General features: G+C 42.8%; 1 protein-coding gene across 1 annotated transcript in view; it reads left to right on the top strand.

Moving 5' to 3' along the window:
* The window catches only part of EXT1 (exostosin glycosyltransferase 1), a 188,023-nt gene that overhangs the window by 109,333 nt on the left and 55,588 nt on the right, over nucleotides 1-23,102 (top strand). The window lies entirely within an intron of this gene.

Here is a 23,102-nt window from a genome sequence, read left to right as displayed (position 1 = left end):
GAGTGACTGATTTATGGGCTTGCACTGGTGATGTATGCAGCAATCTATGCACAGGCTGCTCAAAATGGATGCATGGGGAGTACTTCTCCATGTATAAATGTGCTGTATATTATAAATACGTAATGTTTATATAGACCAGTTTATGTCTTCCAGTAGTATGTGGAAAGAGTAGGGAATGGAGAGACACCTCCCTACACTCAAACATGGAGCATATTACTGGAGGTGGCAATATCTCAGGGATCAGAAGGGGCTTCTTAAGTGCATCCATTATACATAAATCTAGCATGTGCGTGTAAAGATATATATGTAAATGAGTACTGAGAGATTGAGCTTTGTATTCTGTCTGTGTATGTAAATGCCTGCTCATGCACTTAAAAGTATAGCGTTAACTGTAGGTTGCAACTATAGCGAAACCTTATGGCTTAAAAAATAACTTCAGCTCTGTGCTGTGAAATGGATGAGAAATGCAGTGTAATGTGCGTAGCTGCAGTCACTACTTTACCTCTGGGATTTTGACACATCCATTAACAAAGAGACCTTGGTAGTGCAGTTGTTTTCAATCACTGTGAGTCTTATGGAAAATTCTGAAGAAAAATCCACAAATAACTGATAATGTTGTTTAAACAATAGTACTAAGACACATTCATTTCATTTGAGATATATACACATAAATAATCTGTTTATATATAAATATATATACACACATTATTTTCATATATATGAGTAAACTTCCATATAGTAACTTACATTCTACAGAACCTTAAATTTGGGGAAAGATTTAGTTAAACTTGTATGCAAACATGTTTTATTTCTTTTTGCTTGTTAGTAAGATGCCAGTTTCTAGGATGAAATGGGTTATCTGCTCAGCAGCATGTAGAGAGGTATCATTCAACTTAGAAGACCAAATGGTGTGTAACATAGTATCCAACTTATCTGATGACTTGAAAACTGCATAGGCATTATACCCAGGGTTGTGCTGGATGTGACTGGAGATAATAATTTGATTTTATATGGAAAAGAATTTTATTGACTGCAAAATTATCTAGGAACCTGAGTATACATAATGATATATACATAAGGAAAACTCAATAATATATATGCAAAAATAATAAAGAGATTGAAATATGTAAGATACAGATAAGTTTGCGCAGCAAAATCCAGATGTGGATTTCATACAAGATACTTTTTTAATGAAAAATTTTGGGAAATGTTTTCCCTTCTTCCTTCCAGCTGGCTCTTGCTTGGGCCTCTCTCTAATATAAGCCATATAAGAGAAATGCCAGTCATAATCTAATATTGCATTTGGTGAGTATGAAGAATTAAGAAACAATGGGGAAATGAGAAAAAGGGGCTGTAGGAGAACTAAACTCCAGACCTGGCCTCTTTTTTCATGGATTTATCCATTCTAGAAAAGAGGTTATATAATATTTTTCAGTAGTATTTCCACAGTTCTTCATTTGCAGTTTTGTTTTTAGCCTCATTCTTGAGTGTCTGATTTTTTTTTCTTTCTTCATATTTTCATTGAGAGTCTATTCCACCATCATCACCAGTAACCTGAAAATAAATTACCTTCATAAACTGAGTAAGTTAAACCTATGACTGTCCCTAACATCTATTTCCATTAATGGCCTTTTTGTTCATGCCTCCAGACGCTGGTCTTAAGATCCTTGTGCCTAGACGTGACTCACAGGATAGATGTTCAAGCATGAATGACAAATTGGTTTATCACAAATATACGAAAAAGAAATGAGGTGCGACGATCTTGAAGCTGGATAGCTTCTGAAGAGCTGGTGTGACCTTGTGCAATGTGTGTGCCAAGTCACTAAATTTAACTGGTTGCAGTCTTGTTAAGAAAGTGCTAATGCTTCTTGTCCAGGAGGGAAATGGGCTTTTGGGTTCCCTGGGCACCTGACCTCCTTCAGTGCAAATCCTGATTAACTTGCACGTCTTGACCCGCTTCTATTTACAGCTGTTCCAGCTGGTCCTGAGGAAAGACTTCAGGGAGCAGGGGAGGGAAGAGACTGAAGCACGGACTGACTTGCAAGAGCTGGCGAAGGTGGGGAGGGAGAAGGAGGAAGGTTGCCTTCTTTCCAATGCTTTAGGTAACAGGTTTCACAGAAATGAAGGAAGATGTTTGGACCTACAGTATTTTACTTGCAGAGTCTTAAAGGCTGTTCTGTTAAAGTGGTGAAAATGGGGTTTGAGTGAACTCTGTGCTGCTGTCCCAGAGAGGGAGAAGAGAACTTATGTTATCTTTTGTGATTCCTCTACATTGGCTTAGCTGCGGGATCCAGGTGGAAATTAGCCTTCCCCAGCTCAGTGCTGCTTTTTGCCAGAGCAATTGGGGCTGTCTCTGGTAGACCAGCACCTGCAGCTTCATGTGTTTCCCTAAACGTTCACTACCTGGACAGCCATGTGGTCCATGTCAGTTGTCATCCAACAGTATATGGGGTGAGCTGATCACAAATTCATCCTCTTTGCTGCTTTGGTGTCACGATCCAAGGACAATCTTTCCTGTAGTTTTGAACAGCAAAGATCTCTAGTTCAAGGACTTTTTCCAGTTCCTGTATGTACAACGTGGCCTCACTTGAGCTTTTACTAGAAACTCAATTGCCTTACATTTTTCTTGAGGTGCGTCACCCAACGCTCTTTCAGCTGAGGCCATATGAGTTGTTGACAACAGTGGAAAGATTACTTAGTGCGTCTTGCAGGCTGTGCTCCTGTTTATGCATTCCAGTTGGATGTTTGCTCTTTTGCTCTCTCTTTTTTTTTTTTCCTTCAACAGGAGGATAAATTTTGGCTTATGCTCAGCTTATGATTCACTATAATCACCAGGTCCTTTTCTGAAAAACTATAACCTAGCTAGTTGCTCTCCATCCTGCACTGAGTGTAAAAATAAGAATAGGAACTGTTAGTTCAGAAAATCTTTTCTAAACAGTGCCTGTGTCATATATGTGTGTCATATTAAAGCTTTTATGGAATACTTCTTAGCTGTAAATCTCAAAGCATTTTACAAGGGAAGTCAGTACCAATGTTTCCATTTTACAAATGGGGAAACTAGGCCATTGAGAAGACAACTGATTTCACAGCCCCAAAGCTAGCCAGAAAGGCAGAGCTAGGAGAGGAGCTGGGAGGTCTGGAGCTCCCGTCCTGCCCTGTGTCTGCAAAGCCTGTGTAAAACATGTGCGCTGCTCTGCCTGTCTCTTATCTGACCCACTTCTTTGTATTATTTCCCTGTTAATTCTTGTCTCTCAACTTCTTCAGTGCTTTGGGATGGGGGTTCTCATGTCTTACAGCGTTTGGTACCATGCGATTCAGCTGTGTTGTGGCTTTATGTGCATCTGAAGGTAAGGGTTCAGTTCCAATTTTCACATAGGCTTTCCATCAGAGGCAATGAGTAATTTTCACATTGGAGAGCCAGTTTTTTTAAGAAATCACTGCCCTGATGGCTATTGGAGGGTATGAATGAGCAAAACGGAGACTTTTAGTTTGGAGCTAGTCTACAGGTTGGAGATATTTAGTTCTTGAATGGCTAATCATCAGTCTGCTTTGCATATGAAATGTCTTGTATCAAATTACATTTGAAAAATGTTATCCTCTTTTTAATATGCCTTAAAGGTGTGGTGGTACAATTATTCTGTTTTCATAAAATTGCTGGACAGGACTGCAACTGCTTGGTTAGATCTCCTATTTATTCTACTTGTTTAGGCTTACAGTGATAATTATTTTTTCTCTGAAGCGTATGATATAACCCATGAGGGCAACGTGAGGTTGCCATGAGCCATGCAGCACAGCAATCACTGGCAAATGTTGATTACCTTTGTGCTTAGATGATTTGAGAGGATGTTGCGTGAAGGTGTAAATAGATAATTTTCTTTTAGCTTCTGTTAGCAATGCAACCAAAGGGATTCCCACTCATTTAGCATTATTCCAGTTCGCTTTGCAGCAGCCTTGCCAGCCAAGAAATACCCTGGTGAGCGTCTGGTCGGAAGCAACCAAGAGCAGCTTTCTAAGTACCACTAGAAAAGCAGCCCTCCCGAAGAAAATTATTCTTTTTTCCTGTCCACATTCTTTGCTAATAGCTGCCCTTAGAATTTTACGCTACATAGTTACAGTTCTGGGAAATAAAAGCTGTAATTTGCCAGATTTCTTTTACGTTCATTCACAGAAAATCAAAATTAATAGTTCTCTTTGAACTGAGTTTTTTCTTCTTTTCGTTTCCCCATTTCCCTCTCCTTTTTCTTTGTTTTAATGCAAGACTCCTGGGTCTTGCAACAAAGTGGGAGGGTAGAAGAGCTGGCACTAAAACTTGGCGGTTGTGAGAACGGTGTGCCAGTCTCTCAGGGAGATTTCTGTTTCCTCTCCAAGCACAGTTACGGTCATTCCTTAATGGATTATCATCTTTGGTGGGACAGCCTTGCTGATTGTGATGGAGCATTTTCATTTCTTACATGGATTTAAAGGACCTTTTTAATTGCAAATATAGCGGCAAACTCCTTTTTGAATTAAGTATGGGGAAGGGTTGGAAAATGAAGAGGTTACATTCGTGGTTAGGAAGACGCTGTGTGCTTTGCCTGTTTCAGCAGGTTAGCAAGCCACCTTCTTCTGGTTTTACTGTCCTTGTTTTCGATCTGGAGGGGGCCGTAGCCCGGGGGCAGTGGTGCTGCTGGCTGGGTCGGGGTCCCTGCGGGTGCAGCAGCCTGGTCCCCACCGGAGCAGCGTCTCTCAGCGCCGAGTGCCACATATGGGTTCAGAGCGTCAGCCAAGAGGCAAACCAGGCTGGGTAAATTTAAGGCTGTTTTTTTCAACTGCAAGCACGCAGTTCAGGATTGTTAGGCCAAGTTTTGCTCCATGTTGAAGTCCAGCGGGAAAACAGCCAGTACTTCGACTAATTGCTGTTACTTGGTTCCAGTACTTATCTATCAGATAATTTTAATTAAGCAAATTAAAAGTTTACTTTCCAGCTTAGCATAAATGCATACTTTAAATACATTGAATCCTCTAATTTTGGCTGAGCTTATAACCTTCACTGAGGGCCAGTGTGCTGTCATGTTGGAAATTTTAGGTTCAGGTGGGAGGACTTGCTTTGAAATAGGCGTAAGTATCTTTTTACTGCCTGTTAAATGAAAAATAGCTGAAAGGCTAAGGTTGCATTCTTAAAAACTCACATTTGAGTTGGAACTGAGTCTGGAAAGGAAAGCTGAAGCACTTTTACAGGAATGAAAGGAATGATGTCTACTGGAAAGCCCTTCTCCAGCCGCGCGCAGCATTTCGCAGCACTGGTGCCATAATGAGCATACTGTATCCACTAAAGTCCCAAATTTACAGCCTGTTTGTTAAATGCCGTCCATCTCTGAGTGACTATAGTAGGGCATGAGAGATGCTGAAAGGTGCAGGAGATTTGTCAGAGGCCACCCCAACAGTTCGAAAGTATGAAAGCAGCTGAGTTGGGTATATACTAGCTAGCTTTAAAGTAGTGAACTGAAATCCGGATTGCACCTGCCTACCTGGAGCCGCTGGTGCATAGGATCCAGCACCGGTGCATAGGATCCAGCGCAGGCACACAGGACCCAGCACCGGCGCATGGGACCTGGCTCCGGCCAGCTGCAGGGCACTGCGCCGTGTTACGAATGGGTTTTGCAGCCAGCTCTGACTTGCCGCCCTTGTGCTAGGACAAGGTTTGAGTCTGAACGAGCTCCTGTAAAAGCTGCTTTACGGCGGCTGCCGTGACACCTCTGAATTGTAGCAGAGCTGCGTCTTTCAAGGGAGCCACATGTCACGTGTTGCGGCCTCGTCCTCGCCTTCTGTCCCCCTGCTTAAGTTGCCCTCTGTGGGCTTCATTTCACGTACCCCTGGGTGCTGCTTATCTGGGGGATTGCAATGATACCTGGGGAGAACACGTAGGACCCGCTGGTGGTGGTGGTGCGGGAGGTCACTGCTGATTTAAAGTAGGGATAAGAAAGCACTTTACTTTCAAAGAAAACACAGGGCTGAACTCGTGAGGCTAATTCTTAACTTATTTATTAAGAAACAATTCACTTCAGCTGCATTTTAATTTTTACGGGCAAATTCAGCTTTAAACTGAGTATCCCTTGTTTTAATTACTCATCTATTTATGCCACTTCCTCAAACTCTGTTGCTAAGCAAGTGCGGCCATCCTTTAGCTGTAAACGTATTAAAGGCAGGCCATGACTTCGCCTGGCATCCTGGATAATGAATGTGCGTGTATGTGGCAGCCGCGCTGGGGTCTGGAGACTGGTATCAGAATTACTGTGACCTGCAAATGCACTCTGGATTTTAAAACACCTCCAGTAGGCGAGAGGAGGAAACATTTGCGGCGATGGAATTATCGGTCCCATTACCACTCAGGTGTCAAGGAAATGAAGCTTTTCCATTACAGGATCACAGTAAATCACTTGGGGGGATGACAGCCTCGTTAGCATGGGCAAAGTTACTGTAATTTATGTATAAATAACTTCTTTGTGTCAAGATAATTCAGTGGCATTGAAATGCCTTCTTTCAGGAGATATAGATACCTATGATTTATTCATTCTAGTTATATCTGTATTTGCAACATTTCCCGAATTATATTTAGTTTTCTGTGTTTGTGTTTGCATGGGTAATGTTGCAGGTCAGTCATTTTGGTAACACCGGTCTCCTCAAGGTCCTGGAGAACGAAGGGAGGATTTGTTCCTCCTACCTCTGTGTTTTTCAGCACAAGAGCCAGCGTTTCCTCTTCCGCTTGGGCTTTGTTTGACTAGTTGAAATAGGATCAAAGCGCCACGTGCCGAAAACTTCTATACAAGTGTGCTCCATGCGGTAAGCAAGCACTGCTTTTGTGGCACAGTGCCTTTGTGCAAGGCGTTCGGAAAAACCCCGTGCAACCAGATGGGCCCTGAGGAATGAAGACACAAGGCAGATAATTTGCTGCCACTTTTTTGGACCGATAAATAAATGGTCACACACAATTTCCCTTCTACCAGGTGAAAAGCCACGGGAAGAAAGCCACACGGACCACAGTGTGCCCTTCCATCTCTTCTGTGTCCGAGCTGTACTTGGCTGAACTGTGCTTAATGCTTTGCAAAATATCTGATGTCTCCCATGATTACAGGCTGTGTCATCAGTTTCCATAGATTCTCGGTAACTTCCTTTGGGAAGGATTTTTGCTTGCGATTAGGCTTGGCCCTTGGAAACGGGTGACCATTTCACTGCTTCCCTTTGGTCATATTGTTTGCTGGCTGAGGAGTCTTACGGCTGTCACGTTGTGTTTTATGTCTACATGAACTTGTTTAGATTTGCCTGCCTCCTGGTGGCTAATGCCAAATATCTGAAGGCATTTTTTTTCTTTTTTGCTTTGTGAGAGGGTTGTGTTGTTTTTTTTTCAGTAAGGGTTTAAATGTGCTTGGTTTCATCATTCTTTGTCAGAATATTTTTTTAGTCTTTGCTGTTTTTCAGCACATCAATACACTATTAACACATTTAGTAGCATCAGTATTTTTTGTGTTAGTAATGTAGTACTACAAAACCTTTTACCTAACTAACTCTTTAGCCACTTGATTCACCTATACAGCTGTCTGCTTGTTAGGATCAAATTTGAGCTTCCCACATAGACTGCTCTTGCCTGGAAACGCATGTCTCCTCTGCCTTGGGTGGGTGCATGTACAGAAACCAGCAGCTCTGGTATTTCTCTGGGGTTTCTTTTTTCCACGTGGCCGATGAACTACACACCACACTGCAGCAAAGAGAAGAAAAGCAGAATGCAAGGCAAGCTTTGCATGAAGTTTGGGAGCATGCTGTAACCAACCATTTTTCTCTCCCTTTGCCTTATTACAATAAATTTCTCACTCACTGGACCGTTCTTTCCAAGTGCTTGCAAGGAAATAAGAGTCTCAGCCTCTTTTTACAGACCATGTATAAAGAAATCTCAGCAGGTGGTGGCTGTGAGTTTAGACATCTCTGTACAGGTTAGATCCTGCATTTTAAGGGTTCTCCTACTGACATGCTGATTTTATCTTGGCTCTACGAACCGGGCCCATTGGAATCACAGACTAAAAAAGGCAGAGCATGAGTCTCTAAATTATAAGGTGTCATTTATGATTTTACTTTTGTTTTAGAAATTTCCATTCTGCAGAAGATCCAAGCAGGCAAACAGCTTTTGAGTCATTTAGCTTTCACTTACAGCTCAGTTAGTAAAAATGCTTCATTCCACCAGAAAATCTCAGCATTTTGCAAACTTTAATTTCATCACAGCCAAGATGCGGGCATGGTTACTCCACCCATTTTAAAGGCAGGAAAAAGAGAAGGCAGTGAGTCAGATTCAGTACGTGGGCACTGGGAATACAGAGAAAGGAGTCTAGACTTTCTGTACACACTAACAGGAACAGGAATAAGTCAGCTGAGTCAGCAGCCTTGGCTGGTCTGAAGCCTTTGTCTTGATGGACAAAAAGAGCGTCTTTCATTTTTGTTGAACTAATGCGATTGAACTAACAAGGCTGAAAACGCACCCTTCATAGCTGTCAAGATACACTCGTCCATAGCTTCCAGAGCAGCTTTGGAGCCTGTTGAGGACTCTTGGCAGCGTGTCCTTCATTACGCGGTGTACGACTAAACTTGAGGGTGTACTTTGTAATAGCTGACAGAAGAAGTATGACATTTTGATGATAGCTGTGTAAGCAATATTTGGGCTATTTTTCAATTAGCCTGTGTCCTCTTCAAAACACGGCAGGAGAAAGAAAAAAAGGAAAAGCTAATGATGAGTTGTGGATGGGCTAGGCTGGAAGTGAAGCACCTTCCCAGTCTCCTTAGAAAAAATGAGGCCTTAGAATTTGAACAATTTTGGAGACTTCACCCCTGGCTCATTTTGCTGAGGGTGAAAAATAGTCCTTGAAACTCCAGCAGTAGAGCTGGAGCTTTTGTGGGGCTGGAGGGTGCTCAGTGGTGGATGACTACAAGGAGGAAGGAGGGGTTGGTAGGGACTGGCAGATGGGCCAGGAGGCTTTTCCTTAATAGCTGAACAGCTTGGAGTTAAAACTGAAATGCTGAGTGGTTGGATGTTTGAGCATCCCTTGAGCACTACCTTCAGATAAGGAGCTATTATGGAGATGGGCTTCAGGGTAGGGATGTAAGTATTTTGTGGTGTCTCTTAAAGGCAGCGAAGTATTCTCACCTTCCACTTCCTGCATCTGAAAAATCAAGTTCTCAGTGTTCTAGTTTTCAGATAGGGGATTTCTGCCTAAAATACTGAACTTTATAAAATAATGATTCAACTGCTGTTTTCACGCCTGAAAACAGTTGTTTGCTGAGTACTTTAATGTCTGAGCCTTTTTTTTAAAAAAAGGAATAACTTAGACACTTTGTCGGGGGGGGTTAGCGTTAGCCACAGAGAAAGCGAGCAGGGATTTAACTTAAAATGAAGAGAAAAACACATGTGCACTAAGAGAGTTGTTGAGTTTGTTTTTTTTTCAAGTTCTGCTTGGCTTTCATGGGCTCCAGCCCGGCGTTCCTGCACCGATGCGTGTTTACCAGGTGCGTGTTTACTGTAAGGTGCCGGTGGGGAAAGGAGGGGTAGAGAAGGTTGTGGAGTCCTTCAGAAAACACAGCTTTCTAAAGACTTAAAATCAAGACTTTGCAACCAAGCTGTAGAGTTTTTAAGGGGAATTCTTTGGGGATTGTAACAAATAGTTCTTCCTAACAGCTCACAGGATTTAACAAAAGACAGTGCTGCAAAGAGGAAGAGTTTGGATTTTTTTTTAAATAATGGTGTGGTTTTTTTCTCCTTTTGTCTTATAGCAAGCGGAGTACGTATGAGAGCTCCTGAACAGAATACGTTCCTTTCAGAGATTCGAAATGGTGTTAAACTGTGATTTGACCCACTGATGAATTAATGAAACATTGAAGCATTGCAAGTTTTAAATAACTCAGCCAGGCGCACAGGAAATTCAGAACAGATCCAGGACCAGCACCCACGTCTTTAGCTGTTAGAGCAGCCTTCCCGAGAGACTGATTAGGGCATGAAGTCCCTGGCAATTTTTAATGACCATTAGTCTGGGAGAAACTGTGGTTGAAGTGAGCCTTCTAGCAGAAAGGCAGCGTGAATGTTTTTGTTAATCACTCTTTTTCACCGTGGTCCGTTTTTTTTAATCATTTGGATTTACAATGAGCTAAAAAGACGGGGATGCATGTGCCTAGATGCTTTTGTGGATCTCACTGTCCCTTCTTTGATACAAAATGTGATCAAATTCCAAAATATGGTTTTGTGACCATCTTTTATAAGAAAATGAATCTGCTGTAAGCTGTAACGTTGCCATAGCTAAACAAGTGTGCTTATAGGGATTTAAAATAGTCGAAGGGTCTTACACAGCTCCAGAAATACAGGGGAAAAATAGGTTTAAAACTGTAAGCTCACTACCACATTGTATGAAGGCTGCTGCAGCAAGACATTGTCTAAACACTCTGTTTCCAGCATGCTCTTACAAATGTGTCCTCAGAAGCAGGGATTTGTGTATAAATGGGAATCTAGACATACAAAACACTTCATTTACTCATGTAAATGTCTGCATGAAAATGCAAATATGGATACCTATGGCTACTGCCTCTGCATTGTGCTACAGTGTAGCACATAAAAAGCATAATAATGAGTTTTTAGCAAATTTTCTGAAACTACTTGAACAGTCATGGGCTCTGAATGGAGCTGAATCCAAAATACTATCCTTATAAAGGACAGTTGTAGAATCAAGCAGTCGGTGCCTGGTAAAAGCTGCAGGAGGCAGCAGTATTGTGCTTACCAATGAGTCAGTTTACAACTGGTGTTTCATTTCACGTTTAAGCTTTGGTTAATTTGACGTTGATATGATGTGTCGCGATGTTACGAGTATCATTCAAAAGTCTACTTTTCTTTTGTGTTTCAAAACCTTCAAAAGAGCATCTGAAAAATCCCTTGCCGATGCCAAAGCAAGCAGGTGAAAGCCATTGTGGGCGCTTCAGTTCTTGGTACAGGGTGTGTGGTGTTTATGGTTTCAGATGAGATGGCACGTTGAAGAGAAGCCTAGAGAAAAAAAGTCAGAAATTGCAAATAAGAATATGCCAGCTGATACTTAAATGAAATACTGGTAATTTGGATAGAGTTATCCGAATATCGTTGGTTAGTTCTGGATAACTTGTACCAGTGCTAGTGCCACGTTGCTGCTCTTTAAACCATTTTTAAGAGGAAGAGGCAAAATGCTTCCCTGACAGTGCTGTCATTCATATGGCGCTGCTTTTGACAAGAACAAGAAGGTTTATCTCAGGGTAAGGCCAGACACTGTCTGAGCTGTCTTCCCAGGAGATCAGAAATGAAAAATGAGAATCTATTCAGGAAATCCTGGTGCCTGAGTGTGAGTGTGCATGTGGGGATGGCCACACGCACACAGACAGCTTGTCCTATGTAAAACAGCCTTAATTATCTGTAATATATAATAAGTAATAAATGCGTAGTTGATGAACAGTTATTTTCTAGAACTCTATGTTCTTGCTCAGTCATGGCTGGAAACGCTAAGCTTGACTTTCTAGGGTTTTCGGATGACCTAGAGTGGTTAATTTTTTCCGTGCTGGGACTTTTTCTATGTTATAATAGAAAAAAAAGGTTTGATGACTCCTGATGCTATATATTTCGAGACATTCCCATCCCGCAAGGTTCATTTTCACAGTCTAAGCTATTTTTAATCTTCAAATTGAGAGCCTGTGCTCTGTCATATTAGACATAGCAGGATTATATTTAAATATATGAATCTGTAATGTCCACTCTCATGCTCTTTTTTTCTCCCTCTGCGCTCTTTCATGATGATTTTCCCTGCCTGCCTTCCCTTGCCCCTCTCTCCCTCCCCAATTATTTAAAAACCAGCCTGGCTGGAATAGGAGGATTTTGTTGTTGCAGTCTTGGATTTCAGGAGCCTGGTAAGACAACCAAACCCAGCAGTAAATTGGAGTTGCCTTTATGCAGCCTGTGAAATCGTTGTTGATCAGACTTTGCCTTCTGCTCATACAAGAAGCTGATGTGGAGCAGGAGCGAAGAGCTCTCCCGGCGAGCGCCTCGTTACAGCCCGACGTGCCTGTGGGCTGTCCGGCGAGGCAAGCCAGCGTGCCCCGAGGTGGCCTAACAAGGGACCAGGCACGTTGCTTTGGGCTCTGATTAATAAAAAATTAACCTCTGGTTGTTCCCTGTTTCCAGCACTCTGAGCAGCATTTGTGCGCAGGGAGGCAGCTGTTATTTGCTGTTTATTCCTTTGAGCTGGTACAAACAAGATACATGGGAGGCACCCTTTGCCAAGAGGGTTTCTGAAGGTTTTTTGGAAAGCGTGTGTGAGCACACATCCATGCACACATATTGCTTTAAATTATCCAGGGATTAAGTGTACCAACCTTAATATTAATACTGGTTTTGCTCTTCTGCTGTAGTCACAATAAGTTTTCAGGGAAGAGTTTCATCATAAATTGTTGAAAATATATCTATTCTTTGTTTTTCTGGGGAATGTGATGTGGCTAGCCGGCCTTGAAGGAGCAGCCTTTGTAGTCATGTGCGTGCTCGCGGCACTCACCAGAGGATGGGCACCGGTTCTTCGGCGGTGCCTGCAGAGGTCTGGGCCCTGCGAGTCCGCTCCTGACCAGCCGCTAACTCTGTGCTACCCCAGATAAGTTACTTAACCTGCCAGTTTTATTTTCTCCAGCTGTAAATCAACCATGACTTCCATAACAGGGAAGGAATTTTTGTTTTGAATTTATRACAGAGGTTTCGGCTCTGACTTCTGTTCTCAGCTCCATGCAGTGCTGTAGACTGCGGAGCAATTAAATCGGTCGGGCTGCTCAGGTTTCTCCTATTCCATGCATATGAATATTAAAGGAGAGAATGCTTCATGGGATGACTAACTATAGACTATGACTAGTACAGCACGCTGGGAAACTTACTTTTGTGTTTTTATGCAGTGGCAAAATGATGTTAATGTAATAGAGTCCGCAGCCTGGGAGGTTCATGCATGTAACTAGTTTCTGAGTGATGAATGGATCCATGGTAGTCAGTATTTGACACCAAACATCGTCTTGGTATGTTTTTGAATTGCTTCCACGGTGCTAGTCTGGAGGACTCTGCTCTTTTGTTTCGTATGTGCTCACCAGATGAACAACTTCTATAACAGTGCCACTTCCGTCCTTCCTGCATTTCTTTTTGCGTTGGCCACTGATAAAGGTTTTCTTTGATGAACAGCAGAATAACCCTGAGCTGGTCAGCCTTGATTTCTGTGGCATGCTGTCTCTTTGAGTAAGGAGAAGGAAGGGGAGAGGAAAGGCCTGATTTATTATTTTGAGATGTCAGACCACCATGGGAAAAAAAAAAAAAGGAAGAAAAACAGATGTTATCTTCCTCTTTGCAAAGAATATCTCTGCCATATTTCAGCGATGTATGAAATAGCTGCTAGCAGCAGAACAACATGGTTGATCTTAAATACCTTCTATCCTGATAAGCCGCTGAGCAGTAAAAGTGCTCAGGAAATAGTCTGTAGACCTCCTGGCTAAAGGGCGGTGCTGTGGCCGTGTGGGATGAGTGCGGTACGAGCAGCGCCAGCACTGGGGAAGGCGTTCAGCCTCGCTCGGCTGCCACGGGGCCCAGTGGATTTCAGCAAGGCCCTCGGTAATGCTCTTGTTTCCTTTTCCATTGCTTTCAAGGGCTGCAATGCAACAAGGATCGCTAGAAGTCAGTGTTAGTTTGTAGCTGGAGTTGAGGATAGGGTTTCAGGCAGGCGGGAAAGAAAAGGTTGCTGGTTTGCGAGTAGGAAGGTTTACAGGAATGATCACCTTTTATTGCTAGTCCAGAGGAGGCTGTTGTTGCTCTTTAATTACTTTTTTTTTTCCTGCCTTTAGGGGAAAGTAAAAAACCCGTTATGGAATATTCATCAAGATCAATCAAGTTTGGCCAGGAAACATGTTTTGGGAATAATTTTTTTCAGAGCAAAAGGGAGCTATTTGGTGAGAATGCTGTGCTGTATTCTTGCCTGATATATACACACATGCATATGCATAGAAACAGATATACAAGCTTGGTCTTTTGGTTTATTACTGTTGTCTTTGGCACTGAAGTTACGTATTTCTTAAAGTGACACTGGAGAATATCTTCAGTGCTTTCAGAAAGTTAGAGGAAAAAATAGCTCAGTGAACTAAGATGTTAGTGATCTAGCACACCATTTTTTTGCACTTTTGGAAATAATTTTTAGCAAATTTTTTTAGCAATTTAAAATGAAGCTGCTCTTTGCTTACTGGACCTCTGCAAATGCGGTAGGAATCTTCTCCCCAAATTGTCTTTTTCAAGACTAAATATTTAATGAGTAATTGCCTGCAAGTGTCAATGAAACCCAATCAAAAATTAAACAAAATGAGAATGCTTTTAAGTAATGTCTCTTAGCTTCTTGTTTTCAATAACACTTTGTTATTGACATTTCTAGGAAGCAGATACGGCCCCAGAACAGGTAGGAGTAATAGAGCAAACTCTCTAAGTCTTTCTTTCGGCTTTGACTGTGGTTCCTCCTCTTGTATAAAGTGGAATCTTGGGTCTATTGATGTCAACAGCAAAGCACCCTTTGATTGAAAATAGGCTATTTTCAGTGTTTAGTCATTTCTGTTTTGAGGCATATTCAGTCTTTGTGGTCTCTGCTGAGAATTGCCAGCAAGGGTAACAATAACTGAGGTTATAATTTTTGTGGTGCAGAAATATTAGATCTCTGGAAACTGGACTAAACATACCAGACTCATTTCTCATAGGACACCGGAAAAGGTTCAATGCAGACTGTAACTCAGACAAATTGTTGACATTTCAGAACACAGGCCAGGAAGGATTAATTTGTCCAATAACTCCCTTTATGTGGTCAGGAATTTTGAGTTGTAACAATACATTTGGCAAATGACTCCACTAACATTGTCCGAAAAATAAGACTGACTTGGTAAACTTGAGAGCATATTCCTGTGTTGATGAGTGCTGTATATGTGCAATTTCCCCCTCTTTCTAACTGCAAACATAACCCTTCATCCCAGATGTGTGCAATGAAGGAGAGAGAGAAGGAGAGCTGTTAATACACTATATTGTTTAGGGCTGTTGGTTTATAAGTCTTCATAGTGTTTGGTTCTAGTTCTAAATGCAGATTCTTGAAATAGTATAGGCTGCTTCTGAGCCTTACTGTAGTTGCTTTATTTTTTGTCTTTTGTATTAAGAGAAAATTGTATGGTGGGTATATAACTTGGGAACCCTTGTTCCCGAAATCTCAGGAATTTCTTGCATGTGCCTGTCCAATGTATCATGTGCACACATATCCTATAGGAAAGTGCAAGCTCATATATATGAAAAGTGTTTTTGCTGGGGCTGAGGCCTACATAAGTACAATAAAGGTGTTTTATGCATGCTGGCGTGCATACGCATGCATGTAAAGGTCCTGATTCAGAGATGTACCTAAGCCTGCAGCTCAGGGCCTTTATGTGTGAACATCTCTCTCATTCAGGTTGAACTCCAAATTAATTTTGAGAATTTTATTTTAATATCAAAGCCATTAACACAACTCTTTAAAAGCAATAAATCAGCCCTTGTGCGGATTTTATAGCCCTGCCAGCTTCAGTAGTGGTAAAGCCCCTTTCTAAAAATGCATTTTCCAGTGTTTCTAAATGTGAATGCGGCTTGTACAGTTGTCTTCATAAAAAACACTTTTTGACAATTTCAGAAAATGTAAATTTAATCTTGATAAGTGCTTTCTCTGAAAGCAACCTTTCCTCTATAGTGGGAGAGTGCATATTACATCAGCATAAATGTACTCAAATAGATCTATACATGGGCGAGTGACCTTACATTCAAAAGATGTTTTAGGATCATTTTGAAAAACCTATTTTCCATCATAAAATTTTTGTGTAGATTAGGAAAAACAGTAATAGAGTTTTAGGGTGTGGTTTTTTTTTTCCTTCTGTAACAGAACAAATTGGACTTTCCTTAGAAGTCGTTTCTGTCTTCTAAGCTGATTGGTGTCATTATCCCTCTGTCCAGAAAGTGCTATTCATTTATTTTTTCCACCCTCTGCGATACATTCAGAGTTCAGCAGATAATGCAGAAGCTTTCTATTATAAATAAATAGCACAGGTGAAATGGAAAAACTGGAGTCTTTATTTTTTGCTTTTAGTAGCTTCTTTTCAGTTTACGAATGAAATTTTAAGATTTTGGCAGCATTTTCAAGAAGCTTTGCACCCCACGTTATCAGAAGTGATACAGTGAAAAATACAGTGAAAATGCTTAAAAACAAACAATAATTTTTGCAGAGATCTTGCTGTATATGGGTAGTTTAAATGTGTGTGAACTACTTAGCTTTTAAACCTGTGACAGTGGTGGAGCGCTGTTGGTTGACACTGATCACAAACGAAAGTTTTCTTTAGATGCTCAGCATCCCAGCATTATTCTGGTTTCCACAAATATAATCAAAAAGAAAGATTTCTCAGAACCTCCCTGCTGTTTTAATTAGAGTGCAATGTGTTGATCACAGCTGCATGGTTACCCTCCAGAAGACCAAACCACAACATAAACTGTGTTTCCCTCTTTCTGTCTGGAAGGTACTTTGCAGCCTTGTGCAAAGGATATGGTTGCTAGAGGAAGGTGCATGGTGCCCCTGTTTTGGGGGCAGATAGAGCCAGGCAGCAGACCCTAGGACGTCTAAAAAGACAGCAGACATCTGCATTTGGACATCCAAATCCCTCTCCCGGGATCAGTACCAGTCCTCCAAGAAAAAGGCCATCCCTATCCACTTTCTCACAGTGCACTGAAGGCTTTTATTTATTTTTTTATTTTTAATGAAACATTTGAGTGTGCAGGAATTGATGACTTTTAAATCTCTCCTGAGTTAGGTCAGAGTCCCAGTCATTAATACCAGGTCTGTGAACTACCAGATCACCCAGCAGGACCAATTTGTTCCAGGTCTGGCGTTGTTGGTTGATTGCATTTCTGCTAAATTAGCCAGAGAACAGGATATGGAAGATACACTGGCATCTGGTTTTATGCCAGCTTTGGACAGGAGAGCAAATAATACCTGGTTTGGCATAAAGCTGACTGGTAAAAAGTTAGTCTATTAGAAATTTTTTGAGCAAATTTGAACTGCCAGGTTGACTCTGTGCTGGATGAGCACTTTGCCTTGTGTGGACAGGGTGTGTGACATATGGTATTAGGAAACCTTCAGCTAGATTTTATCATGAAATAGGACTTTGCATCTTGCCTTCCATCATCAGACCATAATTTTCATACATATGTCATCTGAAGAGACTTTCTCTCAGATGGCTTGTACTAGCCTTTAGCATTGCTCTTGTACTGTTTTAGGGCTCCTAAATCTCATACTTACATATTTTTATTCAAATTGTTTTACATTTCTATTTAGTATTTCTTGGAAAATATTTTGCTTCGTTTTCAAGTTTTCTTAATGATTATTTAGCTTGTCCAGGCAGGGTCAATGCCTCATGCGGAAGGCACCCTTGTTCTTCTGACTCTCAAGTAAGCTCAATTTCAAAGTCTGTGGAAACCACATTTTCTTTTTAATCTGATGGTTGCATGGGAGCATAAAGAACTTGGCAGCAGAGAGGATTCATCCTCTTTAGCTTAAGACTGTGTTGCCTTGAACAAATCAGCTGGCTGCTGCTGCTGCTGCTTTTCGTGTTTATGGCATGCTTAGAAGATCTCAGCTTTTACTATTACCTTGAATTTTGAGATGATTCATGCATGTGGATGTGTGGAGGAGTCCCTGGGTAAAGCAAGTGTGGGCATATAGATGTGCTGTAGTGAATACAGTGGTTGACTGTGATTTGGTTGAATTGCAGGTTTCTATAGACAGTAAGAACGAGAGGGTGAGCTATGGCAAATAAAAGTGTGATTAGCATTTCCAGCATGAAACCCTTCGGTCAGCAGGAAAGAGGAAAAGCAAAGCAGCTTGACACATGAGAACAAGAACATTTCTTATTGCTTAGGCTATTCCCAAGACTTTGAAATGCCCCTCTTTGTTGACGAAGCATGCAAATGTTCTCATTATTTTCTGTAATTTGCATTATTAAAGAAAAGTTATTACCCAGGCTTAAACTTTCTTAGAGCATTGAGGAAAGATACTGTTTTACTTGCTGACACTGCATGCTCAAATGGACCTAATAGCACACTGTTCAGGAGTATTTTATTTTTAAGAACCTTTAATTACTTTAACATGCCCTGCTGTAAATAGACTGAACCATGGATAAACAGCAGTCCATTGCAGCTCTGTTGTTAGATAGGGTTAAAAGGGCTGGCTCAAATTAAGAGTTAATCCTTTTTCTCTAAATCAAGGAGGCTAAGTCCTTAAAAAAAAAAAAAAAGAAAAACCTTCTGTAGTTACAAATCCCAGTTCGAGCCCTGGGTGCTGCCAGAGCAATCCTGTCTTTGATTCTGGAATCTAGACTCCCGTTTCTGGCTTGTTTTTGGGACCCCGCGTTTTCCTGCCGCTTTGTTGAGCATGAAGGTGATGGGACTGTAGCGTCTGGCTCCCACGCAGGGCCCTGAAGCGCGCCGGGTACGGTGTGATTTCGGCCTCTCTCCTTGCGCCTGGCTTGGGCCAGCTGAGCGCGGCTGCGCTGGGGACGGTGGCAGGCAGTCGCGATGCCTAGACCATGTGCTCAGCACCCTCTGCTCTCTTGACCCGTCCTTCTTCCCAAATCACTGCCCCGCTCCGATCTGCCAACGTATCTGCACCTCTGCTTCCGACCTGGTTCTCGCAAAAAGAACTAGATTAAAGAAACTACTACTAAGTGTTTAATCTAGGTGGCGATGGCAGAGCAGTAATACGTGCAAGTGGTAAGCCTCAGCAGAAGAAGCTGGTGAGCAGCTGGGGACCACAACGTCTCCTCCCAGCTCCAGGGCCACCGGGACAGCGAGCACAGCCGCACATGAGCGTGTACCCACATTGCGTGTACCCACATTTGTCAGGCCTTTCACCTCGCTGTAACTCCCACAGCGTGGTCTGTGCATCTGGGTGAAGCTGGCCATAAGCAAGTCCCCATTTAGACCCTGTTTTAGTGGAATCAGTTAAGCAGGGCTCTCCTCTTCTTCAGTAATGCCGAAAAATGTGCTCTCTCTGAAGGAAGCAGTGCAGCCGAATGCTCTCTGCTGAGAAGCGATGCTCTCCGTAGTTGTGGGAGCAGTCGGGGGCTTGGCGGTTCCTGCTGCAAAAGGGAAATGGTGCCCTGCGGTTGCTGAGAGCGATGGGATGGGAGGAAATGGGGGGTTAAGTGGCTCGAGATTGATTCCTGAAATTGCCAGCATCGCCTCAGATTTTAAAAACAAATCACTGCGAAACTACCGGAGAGTCTTCCTTTGTGGTTTTCTCTCCTGGGCTAGGGACAGTAAAAGCAATGTTGATTCAGGGTGAAATTAAGCAATGGCACCGGTGACCTCGTAGCGCCGAGCTGGCTCGCAGCGCGGAGGGCGCCCTGCTGCGGAAAATGCGGCCAAGCGGCCTTGCTGCTTGGCGTTTGTTCCCGATAAGGAAGAGACGAGATGAATTGTTGATGTCTGCGAAAGGCAAAGGGCAGGGGAAAAAGCAATAAAGAGTTTGTCTCACGCACAGGCTGGACCAGGGGGAAGGGAGCCCATGGGATCTGAAGGACTGGCACCGATTTCAGCCTTCCCTCTAACACTGAGCTGAGTCTAGGAGCACAGATGAATGCAGAAGTGCTGAGTAGATGCTGATCTACCCTGGAGGTCAGTTTGCTCATTCGTTTCTCACCATCGGCTTTCCATATACACCAGGGAGCTCTTGAGCAGCCTGAAAGACTTGGCTGGTGGGAGGGTTGGCTCTGGTAGCTGTATGACCACAGATCCCATCAGTTTGTCTTGCCCCATGGTTTTGACTCGAAGGATTTGCCGGCTGGCTGAGACGTTTCCTGTGGTCCTGCTCTCAGGCATGTGTACACATGCATGGTATGAGTTTTGTGTGTGAGCTTCGGCTAAGAGACTGTGAAAGTCTGGGGTGGGCCGGAACGCTGTAATAACAAAAGGGCATTTCTCTCCCGAAAGGAACGTTATCCAGATGGGCCTCCACTCCACTGGCAAAATGCCTCGTTCGCTCCGAGCTCCCCTAATACTCTTCTGTGAATGGCATTCCTCTGAAGATTAAATCCTCCCAGTTTGTCCCAGTCATCAGTTTATCATACGCTAGCTCACCAGGACCGTTTTTGCACAGTGATTGTTTGCTTGCTGAAATTAGTAGAAGATTGCTCGTAGGATGCCCTCACGCAGGACTTTGCACGAGCCTGCTGCTCATGCTCTGGACCTGAAGTGACATAAAGGAGGGTTCCCTACTGCATTAGCATTTAGGGAGTTGAGAGATGAAATGGATTTCACCCCGTGATGCAGCGACGCTGGACTCCACAAGCTCAAGCTCAGTCATTGAGCTGTTCTGCCCAAGAAGATGCTTTTTGCTGTGACTTTCCAGGCTTGTTCCTCAGTGCCTGTGGCCAGGAGGGGAGGGAGGTGTGGAGAGGCAAGAGCGAAACACTCTTAAGCAAAGGCATTACGTATATGCAGCAACTATTAAAAATTAACCATGGGTACATTTGTCATCCTGCAGAATGGACTGGGATGGCATTGCATTTTACACTGAGTAATCCGGGAGTCCAGATGAGCATTTAAATATGGTGAATCAATGGGGATGATTGTGATCATGCCACTTTGTCTTCTTGACTTGGAGTATTTTCTCCTCAAGGGCATTTAAAACAATGGAGTATAGCCTTCAGATTCGTACGCTGCCACCTTATTATCCTATTAGTCAATTATGGCTGTTGAGGAGCAGGAGTAAGTGACAGCGTGGCAGATTACAGCAATTTATTTGCAGTTTTCATAGTCCTGTACTGCATATCATCAGGCTGTTTAAATTTAATGATAGGGTTTTTGCATGTGTTTTAGTGCAGTTAAAGTTGTAATCAAAATGTTTAGGAAAACCCCTACTGACCTGCATAAACGCTCCCATCTTCAGCGTTGCTTTAATGCCCTGTTGTAATCTTTATTAGCAGAGATGACTCACTAATTAGGGGAAACAACCTGCTTTGGAAATAATAGATTTTTTTTACCACTTTACAAAGCTTCGAGGAATAAAAGTTGCTCATTACTCTGTCTTGGCTCTGCTTCTGAGCTGTTCTCTCACCACCCACCCAAATGAAATTTAAACCTAGAAACAGGTAAATGTCAACTTCTTTTCCTTAAGCCTGGCACAATACATTCCAAGTGGGGGAAATAGTCACCCACTTGGAGTTAAGCATCCTGCAGTAGTGTTCAGCTTGAGGAGGTGTCTGCGGTCAAACAGCGCAGCCTCCGGCGTTGTCCAGCACATGTCGTATTTGTGTATCAGATGTCACTGTTTGAGGAAATTGAGAAACTACCAAGGATTAATTTTTCTTGCAGTGTTCCATCGGTTTGTAGCTGATGTGATGACCACTGCACGGTCTAAAAGCAGACTGGGAGCAGCTTCTCTCCTCCCCTCAGTATTACTTGTGGTCCTTGACAAACCAGGTCTGATCTGCTCCTGTCCTACTGAGAGGCAAGAAGGAAACTGGAATTTCTTCAGCTTCCCCCGGCAAGACGCAGTTTTGGCCAAAGCAGCAGTCATGGTGGTGTGCTCTGGTTTCATCACTGCTGCTGCTGGTGTCAGGATCTCCTGCAGCTATCAGAGCGGATGGTCTCTGCTAAAGAAGATTGTAAAGAAGACTTTACAATCTGTGGATCCTCAGCAGCATCCACCGGCTTTCATCAGAGTTTTCATAGGACCTTATGAGCTAGCTTCCCGTGGTCACCTGCTCCCTTGTCTTCAGTCTGTGGTGGGATGTAGACTGAGATCCCTTCCTGCTGTTCGCCATACAGTCATTCATCTGGGTGTCCAAAAGCTCAACAGCTCTCCTGGCTAGCATATTTCAGCACTTGGCTTTTGAAAAATTTAAGAGACTTCTCTCAAACATTTTGAGTCTAACTGGAATATTCAATAGCTTCATTCTGCACAAAAATAAATGTGTAATTCACAAACCCATGAGCATATTCAGTGTGTTCAAACCTGGAATAAGGAAGATGAATGAAGCTGCAGCTGCTTGCTGCTGTGTGCTTTGATGTAAAACAGCAACCTAAATGAAATAGGAATACGTAGGATGAAATTTAGGGCTAAAGTGTTTCATGGCATAAAGAGAGCTCTAAGAATAGCTGCTAAGCAATGAATCTATAAACCCTGTTGCTTACACAAAGTAGAATGATTGAGTGGATGGAAGACAACCTGCTCTGAAAAAAAAAAAAGGTGAAGAATATGTATTTCTACTGTAGTAGTTGCTTTAAAACAGATGGAGTGGAAGATGGTCAGGAGGCTTGGACTGATATTGTAGCCACAGGTGCATGGTCCTTTCTCCTCTTCTGCACTTGAAAGAAAGGCTCGGAGGGCAGGATCATGTTTTCTTTGCTTTTTCTCCTGTGCAGCTCAGGTATTGGGTTGGGTTGAGATTTTTTTTTTAACTTGCCTTTCTCTTAGTTGCCTAAGTAGTTACTCTGTGTAAGATGCCTGGATCCCACTGCAACCCTTCAGCAGCAGTGGCTTGGATTTTTTGCACTGTTTTACACCATCACCACCTCCCCAAAAAACCCAAACCCTCACAGTCTTCTCAGTGTCCCTTCCTCCTGCCTCCTGCCCCGGGCATCTCATCCTCACTAAAGCTTCCCCACAGGAGAGTTTCCAGGCAGTGGTGAAGACCCGGTGGCTCTTGCTGAGCCCGGTCCTCCCCTCGTGTCCCGCATGCTGGGTTGCCAGCGCGGGGACAGCCCCGCGGCTGCGCACGCCCAGGCCGCTCCTGCCGCATGCCTGGAATAAGTTGAGGTAATCCTGGCTCTGCTTCTAGACGGAAGGATATTCTCTGAGCAAAGCAGCAGCATCAGGTCTGGATTTAGACTTTTCTAATTAGTGAGTAATGGGATATGAAGCTGCGATACGCTTCCAGGAGTGTACAGTCATGTTTATGATTTAGGGAAAGGTTTATAGACAAAGAGGGTTACTTTCTGCAAAGGCAGGGGCAATTAA

The sequence above is a fragment of the Apteryx rowi genome, unplaced genomic scaffold (genome assembly GCF_003343035.1).
Source record: "Apteryx rowi isolate R43461 unplaced genomic scaffold, aptRow1 scaffold_125, whole genome shotgun sequence".
Classification (NCBI taxonomy): domain Eukaryota; kingdom Metazoa; phylum Chordata; class Aves; order Apterygiformes; family Apterygidae; genus Apteryx; species Apteryx rowi.
This window is presented reverse-complemented; position numbering and strand designations above follow the sequence as displayed.